Here is a 21,659-nt window from a genome sequence, read left to right as displayed (position 1 = left end):
GGGCCCAACCACACTCTCCTCCCTGTGCACCTGCCTCTTTAATTGTGCTTTCTCAGGGCAACTTCTGCATGAATTAATGATTAGTGTTTAAACCTTATGCAATTTTAAAAGGTATATAACCACAGATTTTAAGCAAGATGAAATCTGTACCTCAATCTACCAAGTCTTTAAATATTACCCTTCAAATTCCCTTCTTAAAGAGAATATTTAGCCTGGGTTTTTCATTTTAAGTCTTTTTATATTCCACAGACACTTGCTGAGGACATATGCATGGTTGTAAGTACAAGGATACGTACATATACAGTTCCCTCCAGAAGAATCTGTAAGATAGGCGGCAAGAATCTTTATTTTATGGGTAGGAATGTGGAATTATGCAGGGCAAAATGAAAAGCCAGTCAATGAAGATTCATTTCCCAAACCCAGGATTCTCTGTTCTTTAAAATCTATCTCCAAGAAGCTATTCTCTTAAGGGACAGCTTTATCTAGCTACTTCCATCTACTTCCCACAACCTGACAGCAGGGAAATCCCTCATGTTCCCAATGTCTACAGTGGGGTTGATTATAATAGAAATTGCCTTACATTTTTTGATATAAATATTAAATAGAGGTTGATTGATAGGAGTTAACATGCAGACTGACCCTACATGGGACAGGGCCCCTCTGGCCCTATGTGGAAGTGGTCCCTGGGCTGTGGTCCCTCTGGGGAACAGATGTGTGAACCCCACTTGGTACTCTGTCAGAAAGAAGCAGGCTAGAATAGTCTTCAGGTCACACTGGGCTGGCAGAGCATGGCCCCTGGCTAGGGACGTTAGCAAGGTCTCTGGCTCTGAGTGCTGGGCTACAAGTCTTCTGGGGTCACTGAGGCTAGAGTTGACTCCAGAGTGAGGAAAGGAAGTGTTGTGCCCAACATTGACCAGTGCAGCCCCCAAGGACACAGACAGCTGATGCAAGAACACAAAGGAGTTTATTACAGGCTCGAGTCCAGGCTCACGACGTGCACTGATGCAAAGGCAGAGGTCGAGAGCCCCCAACAGAGGAAGCAGGGGTCTCTTATAGGGTCACAAGCAGGCACGAATTTTGAAAGAAGCTGGCAATTACTCATTGGCTACTACAAAGGCATTTTGGCACGCATGGTTATAGTTTCAAACTAATTGGACAGTTAGTGATGCTGTCCCATTTATGGATAGGACTGCCCTCATTGGTGGCTGGGGTGGTCTGCTTTTACGTCACCAAGTGGAGTGAGGGTTGTGACTGTTGAAACTATCTCCGGAATGCGGCTGTACAAAAGCTAACATATCAAGGTGGAGGATATACAAAATGGTGAAACCTTGGCTAAGCTTGATTCCACAGGAAGAATAGAAGCCTGGTGAAGAGGTAGAAGATTTCTCTCAATTCTACAAGTCAGATGTTGGAATGTTGGGTGGATTTACCAACTACCACTGCTCTCTGGAGCTTGCAGAAGCTTGCCTTTGAACATAATTTTAATGAGAAAGGGCCATTGGTGGCCCCTCCCTTCCTCTAGGCCTGCTGGTAAGGGAACTTAGTCCTGGCAGCAACGCCCATGAATTCCTGGTGATGAGAGGATGTGGCCCAGGACCCATCCTGGAAAGAGGCACTGAGATTTGGTGTCAGCTGCTGTGTCCGGATTGGGGTGCTGCAGACTTTCTTCAATATCATCATCCCAGAATCGGCCCTTTGGGCTCTGGGGATCAAGTCATGGAAGGTCTCCTGGGTGGCCTGTCTCACTGGGATGTGAACATTTTCTGTTCTTTGCTGAGCACAAGACCTTTATGAGCACAAATTTGCCTTCTCCCTGGCTTGCCTCTGGCCCTGTTGGGAGAATGCACTATTGCATCCCCTGCGGCGTTATTGATTCCACAGAGTTGCCTGTTAATCTCAGCATCATTCCTCAGCTCCTTGTTCTCCGTGCTGGCACACTTGCACCTCAGGACCTGGGCTGTCTGGTTTTGCACTGCCCCACCAGGCCCTCTGTAGAGGGTTGCTCTTCTGCCACAACCCCACTAAAAGCTTCCTGGAGACTAGTTACTCAGAAGTTTTGTTTGCTCTCCTGACATTTAGTACCATAGGGTAGCTGGAAAGGGGCCAAAGCTGGGCTGGTGGACTTTTCTTGGCCCTCACCACTGGTGTGCATCCCAACAGTTTGGCCAACATTGGCTCCCTCATACATCCTCAGTGCTGAAGCTTTTTCTCTTCTCTCATGTGGCTGAATTCTCTGAGAAGGCTCTTGAATCTGCTGGACTCTGTGTTCCTGTCAGTTCTCATATTTGACCGTTCTTTGCCTTCTTTCAGTATTGTGCCTATTCCCAGTTATGTCTGCCAGGCTCAGCCTGCTCCACCCCCAAGCCCTTTCTGAAGTAAGCTGTGATCTACCAGGTCACTGATGAAAATGAGCTGCCTTGGTGCTCCTGAGAGTCTCCTAGTCTACAGCTGCATCCCAGGCAGCTACTGAAATTTTGGGGTACTATGAGATACTATGAGTTAAAGCAAGTGCCCAATTTTCTATTGGCTGTCCCAGGGTCTGGGCAACATGGATGGATGTAACGACTCACCCTTGGCTCTGCCTTATACTTGGGGTGTGAAGGAACTACATCTGTAAGAATCTAGAAAAGCCTGATCCTGGATTCTTCAGACCTCAGGTATTTGTGTACTGGTCCACACTGTAGTGCTATTGCTGTTTGGGGGTCTGTACATGCATGCTTATATTCTAACCAGATTTTTGGGCTCCTCTACTCCTATTGTGTACTGGTTTCCAGTTCACTGGCTTCAGGATCAAGAGCCACTGCTAAGAGTCTATGTCTGGGAAGCCTAGTGGAGGGGAGTCCCCACCAGGACAAAAGGTCTCCAGAAATTCTATTATGGCACTTTTGTACAACTGGTCACACAATGCATTCTAGGCTACTTCCTGACTTACTGGATTCTGGAACTACTCCTACATTGCAACTTCCTGCCTTGGACATGACCTGGAGTCTCAGGGGACAAGACTGAAGCAGACTTAACCCAGCATCTGAAAGTACAAATACACACTGGGTCTGCCTGCACTGCTCTCTCACTCTCTCTCTCTCTCTCTCTCTCTCTCTCTCTCGACATTCGTTGGGAATGGTAGAAGTGTGATTCACTTAAAAAACCCTTCCGGTATTGGCTATGGCACCTTTAGAGTAGTAACTCTTTTCTCTGTAAGTGAAGAAATCTTATTCCAAGTCTATGGTATACTTGGATCTGTATTAATCAAGTATAGCAGAGACAGTCTTAATCCTACCAGTGAACCACATGTAAAATTAAGCATAAATTATTTAAATATAAATTTCATCAAAGATCCTCACTGATAAGCTGGTAGTATTCCAGACATGATGGCAGAGGCCAGAACAGGTAGTAAGTAAAGTGGGATCATTTTCTCTAAATGGGACTTTGTTTCTGATTATTTTTTTCATTATATGTCCATTTAGATGAAAAATCTTATATACACACATTTAAAAAAAAAGAAACTTTTGGTTAAAAAAAAAGAGTTAACTGGCCTCTCCTGGTGGTGCAGGCAGTTGAGCGCTGGGCTGCAAAGCTGCCTGCAGCCTCTGCAGTGCCGGTTCAATCCCCAGTCTCCAGTCGTGAGTCCCACATGGTGCGTAGACCTCTCCTGCCACGCCCGCTGCTCCCCTCAGCAGTGTGTTTCATCAGTCTGCCTGTTCTGTTCCCCACTCTGGCTCTGGTGAATTCTCTCACGCTCCCACACTTCTGACTGTACCCAGTGCTTGTATAAATAAGTAAATAAATCTTAAAAAAAAAAAAGAGTTAACATTCAACAATGTCTGGGGAGCATTTCTGAAGTGTCTGTTTCCAATTATCAGAAGGTATATTGGAGAAGAGAAGGTATTCCTTTCAGGGTGTTGTCAGCTCACAGGTATGAGGAACTTATGTTACCCACCATGCCAAAGACTTCAAAAACTACAGAATTGTAATAAGTCAGAATAAAATGCTTACAACCAAAAAGAAATCCATGAATGACATAGAGAGGAGCTACAGCTATCAAGGCTGCAGCAGCATGGTATCCTTAAGAAAGCAAAGAAATAAGGTTTTATTGAATCCTATCTAGCAATTCTTTTCCGGGGTAAGCAAACCATTTCAAGAGGGAAGGAGAATAAAAGTGTGGAAACTTAATGTCTGCATCAACAGGATTTACCTTTGACTAGTTTTCACATTACCTTCAAAAGCAGTCATGTTATTTACTTCAACATTTCTATACTTCAGATAATACTTAATTATAATGAAACTTTGCTAGTAAAATCCAGGGATTACAAAGAGATCCTTGTCTGGTGTAAAACTTGATCTTTCAAAATTAGCTGACTGCTAATTCTCCACTAGAGTATTATTGGTCAATACTGTCAATAACATATGGAATAACAGAATCATGCCCCAAAATAATGATTATTTACTATTTTTTGATTATGAAAGATGGACAGAACTGTTAGTTTTTCTGGGAAAGGCCCAAAAACTTGACATGGACTCTAGTGGACTTTGGTTTGAAAGGAGCCTGGAAATAGATAGAGCTTCAGAATTTTTACCTAAGCATTTCATGGCAAAGGAGGAAAAAAAAGTTTCATTATCACTAACCCCTTGAGAATTTTAAAACCCCCTACTGAAAAGGGGGCAAATCAGGCAAACCAACCTGCTCTGAAAGAAGGAAATCAAAGGATTTCAGAGCATGCAGTACTATCTGTGTGTTTTCAAGGCATTGTAGCATTAGGTATACCAGATGGCTCTGTTCCCACTCAGCTTATGGAGTGGATTCTGCCATACCTGGGTTTTATGACAACCTTAGCATACACTCTTTCTAGTATTCTATAAATTGAGATGTTCTGTGCTTGTTCTGAGCATTCTTTCTCTCACATAGTATTTAGAACAATGAATTCAGTTAATTCAAGACCCAACACAGAATGTTGGGAAAATTCTTGCTCTTTTTCTCTTTGCTAAATCTTTATATCCTCATCTGTGTTTCATCTGTGTTTATTTCTGTGTCAGACTATCCAATGTCATTCTGAGACTGGTATAGATAACTAAGCTTAGATCTCTAACCAAGCAGAACCTATCAGTCAATGTTTTGCTAAGGAAGCCCATTATAAAATGACACAGAATATTCTGGAAGTATAAGATTTAAACTGGGCTTGCCCCAAGTTATTTTTGACCCTCTTATTCAGGGTAGGACTCATTGTCACAAGCTGACATGAAGTATTAAGTGACATTACTTCTTTCTTGCTTAAGAGAGACCCACAACATGTGATAGGTCTCAGTTCCTTTGCTCAAACGACTCTTACCAGCTGTGGTGGGCAGGTTTCTCACATCCAGCCCCATGCCAAGTTAGCTCAATTTGAAAAGATATGATATAAAAGAGAGGAGAAAGGAGGAAGACTAAGCCTCTGGTCTCTTGAGTTAGAGTTAAATATCTCATGTTGCTAGAGTACTTCTAGTTCTAAAAGTGCTATATCATAAAATCACCAGAGATATTCCAAAACAATGGCTTAATAGTTTTTTTCTCTTTTTTATTAAAAACAAAGAAAATATCAAAATCAACAAACAACTATGAACCAGAGACACTCTATAGTGGATGGGGGGCGGGGAAAGGAGGAATTGGGGTCAAAATAAGGGGGTTGTAATTGTATGGGGAATATAAAAATAAAATTTAAATTAAAAAATAAAACACTGACCAATTAAAACAAACAAACAAACAAACAAAACAGTTCATCATGTTTTTGTTTTTTTTTTTTAAGTGAAAGTATAGAAAGATCAAAACAGGATAAAATGTTTCTTTAGGGAGTTGAAATCTTTAGTGGTTAGAAAATCTAAAACACTTATCCAAGTCCTAGGTTTTGTTAGGTATGGGGGAAAACCCCTGACATAGTCCAGCCTCCACGTCACTCAGAGGAGATAATGGGGTCCCCAGAGGATCTCAAAGGTTTCCTTCTCCACAGTCACAAGGCAACTCAGGGGCAAAGCCTGGTGGTGGAGCAGAATCTTCCAACTCTTCACCTGCCTCTTTCTACCCTCCTACTATATCCTCTGGTAATTCAATAAAATGAATCTCTTTCTGTCCACTCCTGAGAGCTGGAAGCCAGACCATTACTAAACCTTCATTAAACTCAAGTATATAGAAATCTAGGGAAGCAAAAAGACTTCTCAAGTGCAGTAGCCATATCTTTCTATCTCCTTCTTCCCCAGCACACGATGACCACATTTTGTCAATAATAAGGTAAAAAGGCTGCAAAGCTACTTCTCTGACATGGTCTACACAGGCACACAATTGAAAGCAACATGACAATTAGATTTCAAGAATCATAACAGAGTTCACAATATTTGATTCAATAATGTCTCTTGAAAATCTACTCAAGGGCCTCCCCAGTGGCACAGGGGTTGAGCACAGAGCTATGAAGCTCTCTGCAGCCTCTGCAGCACCAGTTCAACTCCCGGCCAGCCAGAGAGATACCCACGTGACACAACAGCCCTCTCCTGTCTCACCCACTGCTCCCCATCAGCAGTGCTTTCAGTCAGTCTGCCTGTTCTGCTCCCCACTTTGTCTCTGGTGAATTCTCTCACCCTCCTGCACCTGTGGCCTGTACCCCCATTCTTGTATAAATAAAATAAGTCTTTTAAAAAAATCTGCTCAGGAAAAGAGTCCATTGGTATAATTCAAAACAGAGAAAAGTTTATATATTCACTGTCAAAGTGTACATTCTAGTGGGATAGATAAAGAGAAAGATGATTGATGAATAGAGAGATAGATAAGCATATAGTTTGAGAAAAGTGCCATGATAGAAATAAGCATGATGACATGATGTGATGTGCTTTTCGTGTGGCACGTAAGGAAATCCTCTCTAAGGGGGTGACATTGGAGAGCAGATCTGAAAATAAGAATAAATGAGTCATGAGTCAAAATGAGAAGAGCTTGGTAAAGTCCATGCCAGAAAACAACAACAAACAACTTGAGGAGGTAGGAAGGAGCTTGTTAAGTCAAGAACCACATAGATAATATAATCAGGATGCAGTAAGCAAAGTAGTGAGGTAAGTAAAGTAGTGAGGCAAAGGTCAGGTTGAAGTGGTGGACAGTGTGATATGTGAAGCATTGGGATAGGAAAAGCACATTATGATCTTCACACTATGAAAATTTCATATGCTTATTAAATCAAACCAGAAGGAGACACAGGAATGATGTGACTATTTTTTTTCTTAAAATTGCTATTGATAATTTCATAATACTTTTCACATGAAAAAAATGAAGATGTCCTTAGTGGAATACGGAAAATCAGGCATTGATGGTGCACCAGCAGTGATGAAAAAAACTTTCTTTGGACCCAGCGTACAGAGTTGACAAGGATCTTCCTTAGAAATGTTCCCATTTGGGCCTCCCTGGGGGCACAGGGGTTAAAGCCAGTGCTATCAAGCTATGGGCAGCCAGTGCGGCATGAGTTTGATCCCCAGCCAGGGAGCTAACCCACATGGAACAGCAGACCTTTCCTGTCTCACCCTCTGCTCCCCTCAGCAGTGTATTTCAGTCAGTCTGCCTGTTCTGCTCCCCACTCTGTCTCTAGTGATCCTCTTACCGCCCCCCCCCAAACACACCTCTGGTCTACACTCCATTTCTCATTTGCATAAATAAAAATGATTCTTAAAAAAAATGATTCTTTATTTTTACAAAAAAAAAAAGAAAGAAATATTCCCACTCACTGAGGTGCATCCCACACTGACAACCACAACAGAATTCACATGGAACCCATTGAATTGAATTGAATTTACCTTGAGAATTCAGTTCACTTGGGCAAGCACCTGTAAACACAATTCAATGGACTTTATTCCTGTATTCAAGTTGCTAACAGTTAAAGGAAGAGGTCTAGCAACATGAAAATTCATTTATAAAAAGACAGAAATGGTAGGTCCCGAACCAGGGACCAAATTTACCTGCAATATGTAGAAAAAGAATAATTTCTAAAGAAAGTTAATATTTTCTAAGGAAAGCAAAGAATATTTTGATATCAAAAAATCAGTGGAATAGAGTTCGTTCTCATCTGTATCTATGTGGTCTCCTTTGCAGTTGGCTTGGTCATTCAACTAAACATAGTCTATGGTTGTGAACTACAGTAAGGTGTCACATACAGCCAGGGGTGACTGAGTGTCTAGTATAATTTCTCCATGAGTTCTTTCCCTGTCTACATGACACAGCACATAAAGAAGCAATAATGAGTACTATATAGAAGTGAGCGGCCCAGAATTGCTGCTGGACCCCATCGGACCCTGAGTAAAAGCTAGACTTTGTTGTGTTAAACTGCTGAGAGTTTTGCCATTGTCACAACATTGACTACCCTTTTACTCATGACATGCTCTATGAAATATATCTGTAAAGTTTCCCAACTTATTCTGATTGAAACTCTGTTTCCTGAAGATTTGAACTCTGTGTCCCTTTGGAAGACACCAATCTTATTTCCTAATCTCAGTTATTACATCTACTGTGGAAAGAGAAACCATAAGATTCTCTGAAATGTAGAAAACAAAGCATGGCCTAGTAGGCTTGTGTTGCCAACTGGATGTTGTCTATGAAAATCCAAAGAGCTCTAACTCAATTCCAAATGGTCTCTCAGTTTGGATTTTTGTTTTCCCCGCATGTTGTCTCCATTGCCCCAAGTGCCTTTTACCCTCTTTTCTGCTTGGCACAATCCCACCATGCTTCATGATCCAACTCAAATGTCAGCTCTTCTTTGAAGCCTTTCTCCAGCCTGCCCCAGGCAGAATTAATGACCCCTTCCCTCTGTGCTTACAAAGGTCATCAATGACTTCCCAGTTGGCAGCCCGATACCTTCTTTTCAGTGTCTATCCTATTTTGATCTCTTTAGCATTTGTCAGTACTGAACATTCTCTCTTTATTAATAAAAATAACTCTTATTCTTTGAGATTCTACTCCATATGTGTTCTCTGCCTGAATTTCTTCTCAGCTCTTTACCTGCCTACCCTTCTCCCCTTTCCTTCCATGTTAACTTCTTAAGTTTACACCCTTGCCTCTCTTCTCACTTCATCAACTCACTGACAACCTTCATCTTCTCCCTTAATGTTTGCAGCCAGCAATAAACCCATGACTTCAAAGGCTGTATATACAGTTGAATTCTCCTTTGGGCTCCAGCTGCAGAGTGCCAATTACCCTTTAGAAAGCTCTACTGTGATGACGCCAGGCACATGCACAAAAGGAACTAATTTATTCCTCTCCAAGAACACTCTACTTTGTTGCCTTTCTCTCAGCTGGTAGTGTCAATCGATAGCTACCCAAATTAATAACTTCAGGATTCCTTCTGTACTCCTCCCTCTTTCTCACCTTCCAGATATTTTAATCACCAATTTTTATTAAAAGATACTTCATGGGCATTGGTGGTAGAGAATTGAGTTCAAATTTTGACTCAGCTACTTACTAGTTATATGATTTGGATCAAGTTAATTTCTCTGAGCTTCTAATTTCTTGCCTGTAAAATATACATAATAATTAAGGAAGGAACTCCCAGGAGTGTTCTAAACAGTAAATGAGAAAACACTTGGAAAATCTGTAGTGTAGGCAGACCAGATACTGACAAATTCTGATCTCTTTTTTTCCCTAAAAATCCACATTCCATCTGCCTTAGTTTGGGACTTCATCATCTCTCACCTGGCTTATTGAGATGGCACACAAAAGATTTTCTGCCTCTTCTCTCCCTACCACAGCCCCAAGCAGTGGTGTTCTTTTTTTTCTCTCAGAGCACTGCATACTATGCCTTTCACTCATACAAACTAGCCATATCACTTCCCAACTTAGAACTTCCGCTGGACTCCCAAAGATGTAACTGCTTATCATCTATCCTCTATCATCTCATCTCACCCTGACCACATCATGCCTATTCCAGTTAGAGCTCTTTTGATTGTAAGGTACAGATACTTAAACAATCTTAAGTGAAGGAGAAGTTTCATGCAAGGATGCCAAGAGCTCTTGGAAAGACAATGACTTTGGACAAAGTCCAGACATAAGCTGATTTCTAAGCCCGCTAACCCCCTCCTGGCTCAAATATTGGAATGTAGTAAAATGTAATAAAAATAACTTTTTTGATCATGATCCATGTTTAAAATAAAGAGAAATTCCAAGGTACCAGAAATAAGGAATTTAAATTCACAGCACTTAGTAGGAGATGAAACCCAGGGACAACTCACACTGGATAGGTTTCCTTCTATTTGCTGCCTGCATAGCGGGCATGGGGTCATGGGGAGGTAGCCAGCACAAGGGAAGCTAGAACATGTCCACCTGCAAAATGCCACCTGCCTGAAGTCATAAAGGACCGAGAAGGCAGGGACAAAAATGCTGTCCATTGACCTGGATAAACACCAGAGAAGTGTGCCATTCACCAAAGTTATATGGTTGGAAAAAGGAAAATCTGGTAAAAATCAGGGTCCAGGATCATGCCATACAGGTGCATGGAACCTGAACCTTGATTTTCTGCATGATTCAGGGAGCCCCAGAGAAGAATTAAAGAGTGAAACCGGCCGGTCAGGCAGAAGAAAACACGAAGCTGGGCCTTCCCTGGTGGCGCAGGCGGTTGAGAGCAGCACTGTGAAGCTTTTCAATCCCAGCCAGTCGGCGAGGGTCCCACATGGTGTGGCAGACCACTCCTGTCTCACCCACTGCTTCCCTCAGCAGTGTATTTCATCTGTATGCTTGTTCTGTTCCCCGCTCTGTCTCTGGTGAATCCTCTCACCCTCCCGGGCATCTGGCCTGTACCCCTGTTCTTGTTTAAATAAATAAATAAATCTTTAAAAAAAAAAAAAAGAAAACACAAAACCTTCCTGTTGGGCCACTTCTTAAGCCTGATCATCTGTGGGTCACACGGAAAGTGGCACTTGCCAGAGAAGCTCTCTCAGGAAATGATAACAGGCACATCGAAAAATGAGTCTCAAATGTCACCAATGAGATGCCTGGTGTCCCAAGAGCTAGCTAGAAAATGGAATTATTCAAATCCAACACTTTAATGAGTATTATCACTAACATTTCTTATGATGTATATAAGAATTTATTGATCACTTCAGATTTCTCTTTAATTTGCCATCTGTGCAACCCCCTCCCCCTGCCCTCATGCCCCAGAATGTACATGTTCTGAAGCTATCTCACCCTTATCTTACACTAAGTGTTAGGCACTGAATTAATTTTGCTTGAGAAATAAAAGGGGCCCTACTGGTGTAAGGTGGTATCTCACTGTGGATTTAATTTGCATTTCCCTGATTATAAGGGATGTTGAACATTTTTTTTATATGCCTGTTGGCCATTTGCATTTCCTCTTTGGAGAAATGTCTTTGAAATTCCTCTGCCCATTTTTTTTTTTTAGAAAGTATTTTTTTTTTTAAGGAAGTATTTTTTTTTTAAAGATTTATTTATTTATTCACACAAGCACTGGGTACAGTCAGAAGCGCGGGAGGGCGAGAGAATTCACCAGAGCCAGAGCGGGGAGCAGAACAGGCAGAAGGACCGAAGTACACTGCTGAGGGGAGCAGTGGGCAACAGGAGAGGTCTGCGCGCCCTGTGGGACCCTCGCGGGGTGGCTGGGGAACAAACCGGCGCTGCGGAGACCGCCGACTGCTGTGCCACCGGAGAGGCCCCCCATTTCTTGACTGGATTGTTTATTTTGTTTTTGTTGAGTCATGTGAGTTCTTTGTATATCTTTGTGATCAGTCCCTTATCAGTTGACTGGAGTACAAAGATTTTTCCCAATCAGTGGGGTGTCTCTCTGTTTTGGTTAATGTCTCTTTTGCTGTGCAGAAGCTTTTCAGTTTGATGTAATCCCAGGTATTTATCTTTTCCTTGACTATCTTTGCTTTGGGTGATGAGTCTTTAAAGATGCTATTGCGATGTATATCTTGTAGTGTTTTACTTATATATTTCTCCTATATCACCTTATACCAGTAAGAATGGCACATATCAAAAAAACAAGCAACAACAAATGTTGGCAAGGATGTGGTGAAAAGGAACGCTCCTACATTGCTGGTGGGAGTGCAAACTGGTCCAACCACGATGGAAAGCTGTCTGGAGATTCCTCAGTCTACTGAAAGTGGAGCAACCATATGACCTGGCAATTCCACTCCTAAGGATCTACCCAAAGGACAAAAAAACATTGATTCAAAAGAACACCTGTACACCTATGTCTATTGCAGCATTATTTACAATAGGTAGAACCTGGAAACAATCCAAATGCGCAAAAATAGATGACTGGATCAAGAAGATGTGGTATATATAAACAATGGAATATTATTCAGCTATCAAAAAGATAAACTCATGCCATTTGCAGCAATGTGGATGGAACTAGAAGGAATTATGCTCAGTGAAATAAGCCAGAAAGAAAAAGAAAAATATTGGATGGTTTCACTTATAGCAGGAATATAGGGGAACCAAATAAGACATCAGTGTAAAAAAAAAAATAACACAACAAAGCAAAACAGACAATTATAAATCAGAGACATCCTGCAGGGGAGGAGGAGGGAGAGGGATCAGAGGGAGGGAGGGAGGAGCATGGGGGACTGAGGTGATGGTGCATGGCTGCATTGGTGAAGGAAACTCTGTGGGGACTACACCTGAGAGGGTGGGGGAAGCAAATATTGTTTAAAAATGAACAATGATGTAAAAATAAAAAAAATTAATAATAAAAAAATTTAAAAAATAAAAGGGGCCCTAAATAGATCTGCTCTTGACACAGCAAAGACCAGTCCCAAACCAGACAAATGACATCATTAGTAAGCTTTGAAAAAAAATTTTATTTGCTCATAGCCATGGATTCAGCACTAAAATTTTTTGATGGAAAATCTCAAACATAAAATAGAGAAAATAAAGATAATCCATGTACCTATCACCCAGCCCACCAATTATATACTCATTGTCAATCTCACTTCAAACATGAAAAAATACTTTTTTCATGTAAAAGATAAAAAAGAAGAAAAGGATGCACTCTGAGAAAATAGAAATCAAAATGAAAAACTATGAATATTGAAAGAAAAGAAAATATAAAACTATAATCATTAAAATTTTTTTAAACCTAACTTAATGGAGAGTTAAACAAAAAACTAAACACAACTCAGCAGTTAATCAAACAAGAAGATAACTCACAGGAAATCACCCAGAATGTAAAACAAGGGGCAAAAAGATGGATAATTAAAAGAAAGGAAAGCAAGTTGGAGGCTGGAATAGGGCGTTTCAGAATAAGCAAACAGTGGTAATGAAGAAGGCAGTGGGTTTTCCAGAATTAGGAGCAGAATTTCTTAAGAGTGAAGTAACATTTTGGAGCCTTATCAGAATCTATACAAATAAATGTCCCCACAGCTCATGGTAGTGAGGCTGCAGAAACCTGAAGACAGAGAAAAGCCTAAAATGTACCAGAGTGACAACTGTTATACAAATTGATAAATGTGTCTCACTGGCAGAATCAACTCACTCACTGCCATCCAAAATACATTCTCTTTTTTCATCTTAATAAGGCCAGTTTTGTTCCAAACAGTAAGTCAGATTAAACAAACAAACAACAGCAACAAAAATTCACTTTTTTTCTGCCACCCCCAGGCCATGTGACAGGTTCCAGTCAGTGAGGCATATGTGGAAGCTGGGACTTCTAGAGAATCTTTTTCTTTCCTGACACAGGCATTGCCCTTTATATAATATCCATGGATACAGGAGAAGTTTTTAATTGGTTGTTCTTGCGAAGACAATCAGAGAAAAGTCAGGGGTGGGGAGGGGGCACGAAGGAATAGTCAACTTTAAACTACATAGGTGTAGCTACATAGGTGTTGGTTAAAATTTAATCTATATATTTTTTTCACTTTATAAGATTAAAACCAAAATAAGGAAAAGGTCCCTAAATAAATTGCAAGGCCTCCTAAGAACAAAGTTGGAAGATTTGGGGACAGGAGCCAGGTCTTGGGTCTCACACAGGTGAAGGGGGGCTCTCTGCTTCCCTTCCTCCTCATCCTTCTCTCCCCCACCTCAACCATGGCTCATTCTTCTCAGGTCTCCGTCCACCCAGGTTTTAAACCTGATGCTGTCTCAACGCCCTTGTTAATGTAAATGCACTCTCAGCCCCTGATAACCACCAGCAGTCTCCCCAGTTCAAAATCCTGAGCAATCCTGACTTGGCTAGCCCAAGTTTGCAATTCAGGCCGAAAGCCATATGAACGGGCTATAACCAGCTGCTTTGAAATCTGGTATTTTCTCTGGTCTTTCTTGTTATGGACAAGACATACAGAGGGGGTGCACCAGCAGTAGGAGAATGGGAGATAATAGCTACTTTCCAAGTGCAATTCTTTGTGCCTAGGTGCCCCTTCTTCCTGGAACATGCTTTCCCTGCCTCTCAGCCCCTTCTCTGCCTGGCAATGAGTTGTCTTCAAGAGAGAACTCAGATTTCTCTAGAAATCTGTGTGGCTCCTCCAGGCACCCTCTCTTTATGCTTCTACAAGCAGTGTGCACTTACCTGTGTGTAGAGTGACAACACACACTGAATCACAGAGAAGGTTTACTCATGTGTCCCTGCACTAGACTGAGAGCTTCTCCAGGGTAAGTCTGTCCTTGTACCTCAGGGCCCAGCTCTGTCCCCACAGTGTGAAAGTGTTTCAGGGAGTGGCCATCATTTTATCTGGGAGCTAAGCCATCTGCACAGTCTCAAATCACCTCGTCAGCACACTACAGGAGTCCCATGGTGTGCGAGTTTGCAGGTCACTGGACAATGAGGCCATTCTCCTCAATGTAAGGAAAGAGAATGAGACCCCACAGCTGAGATAACTGCCTGGTAGCCGGCCTAGTGGATGGAGCACCAGGGAGAGAAGGCAGCCCCAAACCCCCAGCTGTGTGAGAGGGGTCTGTCCACAATACCACTGCCCCCAAAAGGCCGTACTGGCTAGACCCTCACCAACCTCCTCAGGTTCCAGTGAACAGCAAGTATAGGACAGCCCCAGAGCCCCCGCACCCCCAAGGTAGCTTCGGAAGTTGAAACATCCCTGAGACACACAGGCCACACTCACTGCTCTGGTTTTCAGTGAACCGCCCTCCATGCAAACTGGGTCCTGCCTGCGAAAGTTCCAGTGCCCCAGACTTTGAAGTTTATATCTGAGGCGCTTCTGGCAATCAGTGTTTCAGGCAGAGAAAGGACAGATGTGTGTCCGTGGCCCTGGCACAGACAGTTCCGGTCCCTGCCTCTGATCTGCCCTGAGCCGGCCCCACTGTGCTGGAGCCGGGCCCTGCGGCACAGGAAGCCCTGTGTGTCACTCGGCACCGTGGGCAGGAACCCTGCAAAGCCCTTCCTCTGACTGATAAACAATGTTTGATTTGGATCAAGAGGAAAAATAAGGCACTCAGGATAATAGAGGCGGATGGGGAAAACACACGGGACTCCAAAACGAGAGCAAAAGATTATTACTTTGAACCGCTAATGTGGTAGCTAAGTCTAGGAACAATGAGCACGGGGCGGAAACGGTGACACGGGGAGCACATGCTTCCTTCCACCAGCTGCAGCAAGGCGGAGGGTTCACGGGGCCGGGCCCTGGCAGCCGCTCTGTTATGGCTGTGGGAGGACAAACAGAGCAGGTCAAGAGAGTCAGCCCTTCAAAGGACAAGATCTTAGGGCTTAGATGACTTCAGCCTCGGCGGCTCCCAGGGAAAGGTGTTAGCTCATGTCAAATGACAACATGAGACCATCTGAAAGGAAGCAAGAGGCAGGCGATCGGGCAGTGGCTGAAACGGTTACAGCCCTCTGGAACAATGCATGTAATGGGGGGCCGCTTGGTGAAGCCCCTTCCCCAAGCCTCTTCATACAAGGGGCTTGTATGAGGAAGGTCGTGGCTGTGGGGCTAACTCCAGGAGATCTCGTTTCCCTGAGTGAGGGATTCAAGGTGAGGGACAAAGCAAAGTTATTCAGGATGTTCAAAGCGACTTTCAAGGGCCAGATGAGGGCAAGTAAGAGAAGAAATGGCAGGCCAGGGTGAAAAACTTTGAGGGGAATAAAAGGAATGCTTGATGGGGAATTTCACTTATTCTAAGGTATAAACTATGATTTTTCTTCTTCATCGCTCATGAAACTTTGCTAAAAGATTTACTAAACCGTCATTTCTTCCTAAAGGACGGTGTAGGGATTTTTTTTTTTAATGGGAAGTTTATTTTAGACTCAGGTGGATAGAGGCTGAAGACTGAGTTCTCTGCAGCCTACCCAGCTGGATTATACTTTTAAATTAATTGTTTCTGTGCAATTTCCCATGCCACAATCTCAGGCCTTTGACAAAAGTGCCAACTTGGCATGAATCAAGAAAAATAATTTCTTCCCTTATCTCTACTCCCAGCGCTCTGCAATTGTAGTTAAAGCTGAATGATTTATTAATAATTTAATGCAGTACTTACTGAGAAATTTTGTGCTTTGTTTTTCACTGTGGCAGGCTCATTAGGGAAGAATGGAGCTGAAAAAAGAAAAGTTGCTAGGGAGAGCCTTGGAGGAAAAGAAAACAAAAGAATTTTTATCCCTCACAGTCAAGGCCCACTGAGGATAATTAACACAAGTTGTCCCAGAATCAGTGCAAATAAAGATGGAGTGGTTAGAAGGCTGAAGGGGCAAAGGGACTGACTGATGAATAAAGTGGAGAAGGTACAGGGGTGCTGGGGTCCCCAGTGTAGGAAGGAATCTGCTGGCTGGCTGGCTGGAGCTGACTTGAGGGATGGCAGGGATTGTGAGGCCTGGGGGCTAGGTGAGCCCACATTAACAAACACACCCTGAAGTTACTTCTAGGCTCCACACGGGACGGGAGGTAGTCAAGCTGCTGTCAGTTAGGGCTCAGGCTGCTTCTCTCCAGGAGCTCTGCATTTGAGAACGCATGCCTTCTGCGGCCACTGCAGGAGAAATGAGGGGAAACCTGTACTGCTAGTATGGCACTCCAGATGTGCTGCCCCTGAGCATTCCCCAAATGTGGGAAACTCCATGGTGTAATTTGTGGTAGTGGGAGGCTGCACCACCAGTATGGGAGTCACTAGCCACATGTGACTATTTTAATGTAACTTAAATTTAAATTTAAAATGCAGGTCCCACAGGACTCATTGGCTATCATAGTGGACGTTGCAAATGTGGAAAATTTCCAACATGTCAGAAAGCGCCATTGGACAGAGCTGGTATGGAGGATCACCCAGCACCAGAGAAGAAGAGGGGCACTGGGGTGACCCTGGAAGGTGACTGCATCACTTTTGCCATATCCCATTGGCTGAAACCAGTCCCTGACCTCAGCCTCAGGAGATTCCCATGAGCCAAGAGGAGCAAGAGAAATTGGTGATTTCTAGTCTCTCCCAAAGGCATCTCCCCTGCCCAACTAAATGTGACCCAAGAGCTTCCCATCGCAGTAGATCAATGAGATCTGGCAAATTTCCATAGCAAAGCAGGGGCCATCAGATTAGTCCTCTTGGGCTTTTGTAGAATCCAAAGGTGCAGTGGAAACAGGGAAAAGGAGATAGAAGGAGAGAAGCCTGAAAAGTCATTGATAATGAATTTTTCTATAAGCTTGCTGAATAGGAAGTTAAGTCTGATTTCCTAATTAAGTTTATTAAACTTAATTTAATTAAGGACATTAAGTTGATTAAAATAAGAAAGAAGCAGGGCACATTTTGCTTTTATTACATCTACTCTTGGGCTGTGTTTATCTATTCCATTGTCCTCATGGGCGAAGGCACTGACACAGGTCACACATTATGCAGCTCTCACTCTCCTGCTGCCTGACCTGTCTTGTCATTTCAGTCTTGCAGGTGATATGGACTGAGGGGGTGGCATAGACTCAAAATCCAATAAGCCTGAGTTACATTCCTGGCACTACAGCGGGGGTTCCACAAGCAGGCACGGAACCCACCTACACTGGGCAGCCACAGCAGAGTCCCCTCCATGCCTGGGAAAGAACCCAGACTGCACGTTGGGACTGCAAAACCAAACCTCTGGCCACATGGGCAGCAAGACCATAACTGGGAAAGCAATTCAGGATGTCGGAAGCCAGGAAGATCAGGGGAAATTCAGGAAGCATGGTGTTAGGCAGGTCAGGCAAAAGGTTCACCCTGAATTCAGCAGCTGACTTAAGGGCCTCAGAAAACTAGCTCTTGCATCACCTGCCAAAAGGCAGGGAGCAGGACAGGCCTCAGGCAGTGCCCCAATCTCTCCTCTATTCCCCTATTTTGACTGATGGAAATCATCATTCCTGCCTCCAATGTTGCTATGAAAATTATATATCACCCAACAGTGTTCTTTGATTATTGACCTGTATTCTACACTAACTTTTAAGAGCTGGCTAACACCCTGCCTCCTTTCTGAAGTTCATGACATTTCCCTCTCTGTAAAAGATAAGAATTCTTTCAAATTACTTTGAATTTCATAAAACTAGAATCTGATTTTCTCATTTTCCCACAATTATTTCACTATGAGGATATTTGTTGTTATTATTATTATTTTATTTTCTTGAGTATGTGCTTATATACATGTGTTAGTGAGCATACTTAGTTTCTCTGACTAGAACTTGAGATTCACGGGATTGTTATAAGTAGGGAACTATCTTAGGTTCAATTTACTATGGGTTGTCAATGAGTTGTTTGGCTAATTTTAACACACTAGGGACCCTTGCTGATGAAGAGAAGCCTCATGGTCAACTGTGGCCTCTGTATACAGATCATGCTTACCTAATCCTGATAAATGCTTCATTAGCTGAAAATAACATCAAATTGAAATACACTTAATTTACCTAACCTAATGAATGCCATATCTACTTTAAACATGCTCATTACATTTTTATTAACCTTTAGTTGAGTGTAATCATCGATCACAAAGCTGATTTTATAATTAGGAATTTGATATCTCATGTAATTTATTCAAAACTATTCCATACACTGTAGGATATGGATTATTTAGCCTTGTGATCACAGAGCTGAATGGGAACTTTAACTTTAACTTTAAGTTTAACCTCTGTAGCATCATGAGAGTAACATCCAGGATACTACTAGCCCAGAAAATGTCAAAACTCAAAATTTCAAGTATGGTTTCTGCTTAATGCATCTTGAGCTCAAGCCATCATAAAGTTTTAAAATCTTAAGTCAAACCATTGCAAACTGAGGACCATTGTAATTTACATGACTTTTTGTTGATAATGCAAGCATTGCTCTTTGACACAGGAATTTCTTCTGAAAGACTGAATCTCAAAAGAAATGTGGCTGTCTGTAGGATGCTGTGGATAAATATGCCTACAAACATCAAGAAGAGTATTTAACAAAAATTCAGAGAGAGATAAGTAAGGAAATTACCTCATGATGTCATGGATGGAGCCGCTTCCACAAGGGTTGAGCTCCTGTACGTGATCAAAGCGGGAGCTGCAGCATGAAGATACCAGGAAGGGCCCAACTCAGTTACAAAATCTCAAGGCACTGAGCTCAAGGGCAAAAGACTTTTAGAGTTTGAGGGAGGTCATCTTAGTGACAAATAGAAATGTTGTTTATTACACTAGGTTGTAAATATATGGAGCAAATTATGGTGAGGACATCACAGAAAATTATAAATAGATTCAAAATGGATTTAGATAAATTCATGCATAGTAGTCCTTATTCATACAATCATAAGGCAAAATTGATAAGATTCTAAAGGTATCACTACACATCTATGTCCTATAGTAAAACTATGGTAGTCACCCATCATGCACTTCCTAGCACCTATATCAGAGATAAACACTGATATACATCAGATTGGAATCTTAAGAGTCAAGCACCATGGGGGCTGTGTACACTAAATGAGATTAAGTGAATTTAGGAGGGTTGGTTAAAAAAATGGCTTAAAATGGCTTTTGGGAGAAAAGATACTTTATCAATACTAAATAATTTATGAGTACAGACAACCTCTCCCATTCCAATTAGCCCAATTAAATCAGTGCTAGCATTTATTCAACTCCCAAACTGTCTAGTAATCCACAGCCAAGAAGAAAATGCAACAGAGAAGGGAAAAAGATAGCTTGCCAGGCCTAAACATAGAGAGAAGAATTAACTTGACTGAAGACAGGGAGCCTTTAAAATGAGAGAGCTTTCAGAATGTTCTAGAGCACACCAACTCTCTGGGTTTGCAGCTAAGGTGCAAGGAGAGATAAAAGAGAGTGGAAGAGGGGAGGGTATGGAGGGTGTTTGGAATGCTGTACAAGATTAGCATATTGTTTGTTATTTTTTAAATCTTGCATTCATGATTTTTTATATGATAAAGACCATTGCAACGACTTCCACTGGGGAGCACATTGCCAATACAGTAATATTTCAACTTTTTGACCTTGACCTATCATCATAAATATATTTCTTGACCCAGGACACACACACACATTTAGTCTTATACACAATTGAAATCAAGTTTCATTAAATAATACTTAGCCTCACTGCATGACAGCCACTCCAATATTTTCTGATCTAATTATTCATTTTTGAAAGTGCTGGTCACCATACTCCCCATGTCATACTAACTGCAAATGGTTCATGACCTGTAGTTTGAAAACACTTCATGGAAGAAAAATGCATGCCATTCAGTTCACTCCCCTCAGACTTTGTAGTCTCCTCTGCTAATGGAAAACCTCCAACCCCACCAGGCCAGAGGAACCAGTTGGCACTGATGGGTAATAGCATCCCCAAGGCAGCCTCAAACTAGGGCATTCTACAGGGCTTCCTCTCCTTATGGAACTCCCAGAAAAAGGTACTTTCACAACCCATACGTGTTTCTTGATGGAGGGATGAAACAGACAGTGGAACACTCCTATGACTGTGACCACTTCCAGATCTGACGAAGTCAGAAGTGGAGAGTCCAACCAGGAGAGAATGTGGAAACATCCACTCTTTATTCCTATATAAATTTGAAATCTTTGCATTCTCAACATGATGTACAAATCAAGCCTGCAAATGTCATAAAATAACTTACAGACACATGGACATAATCAAATTGTACCCAAACATAGCCTCATATGAGTGGATAAATATAATTTTATATATAAATATTAGAAAGAAATACAGGCAGACAATGAGATGGTTATAGGCAAAACAAAACCTCAATTAACTCACACTTCAATTATTTTAAAACTCTTAAATTGTTTTTAATAAAAATTATAATTATGCTTTTATTTGTAATCATATTTAGAAAAAATAAATAAATAAGAATCAAACAAATGGCAAAAGAAAATAAAACATCCACATGTCCTTACCAATTTACTCCCCAATGTCTAGCATATCCTACACACACACTACTGGATGAATACTGAAGGAACAAAAGATGTTGAATCTTTGAATTACTAAAACAAGAATTAATGAACTGACCATTTTCAGAAAGATTTGTTAATAATGACTGAACCAAGCATTTAATTTGACTTAGTTAATTTGACTTAAAGTGAATCAAAAATGTTCCAGTCATTGAAAGAAGGGGAAGGGAACTTGCATTTTTTTGAGAAACTACTAAGTAATTGTTTCGTGTTTAACACCCACAATTGTCTAATGATCTGTGTATCATTTTTCACCTTAAAGACGAAAGCACAGGCTCAGAGCTCAGTTCTCACCATCTGTGATTAGCAGGGCTCAGAATAAAACCCAGGGTTCCTGGGCTCCA

The 21,659-nt window shown here is 41.9% G+C and overlaps 1 pseudogene; it reads left to right on the top strand.

Moving 5' to 3' along the window:
- Positions 1-1,575: 1,575 nt before the first annotated feature.
- Positions 1,576-2,980, top strand: LOC119242824 (GPI mannosyltransferase 2-like; annotated as a pseudogene).
- Positions 2,981-21,659: the final 18,679 nt, after the last annotated feature.

The sequence above is a fragment of the Talpa occidentalis genome, unplaced genomic scaffold, assembly GCF_014898055.3.
Source record: "Talpa occidentalis isolate TD23 unplaced genomic scaffold, MPIMG_talOcc4v2.1 talOcc4.13, whole genome shotgun sequence".
Classification (NCBI taxonomy): Eukaryota; Metazoa; Chordata; class Mammalia; order Eulipotyphla; family Talpidae; genus Talpa; species Talpa occidentalis.
Note: the sequence above shows the minus strand (reverse complement) of the source record. Positions and strands in the feature narration are given on the sequence as shown.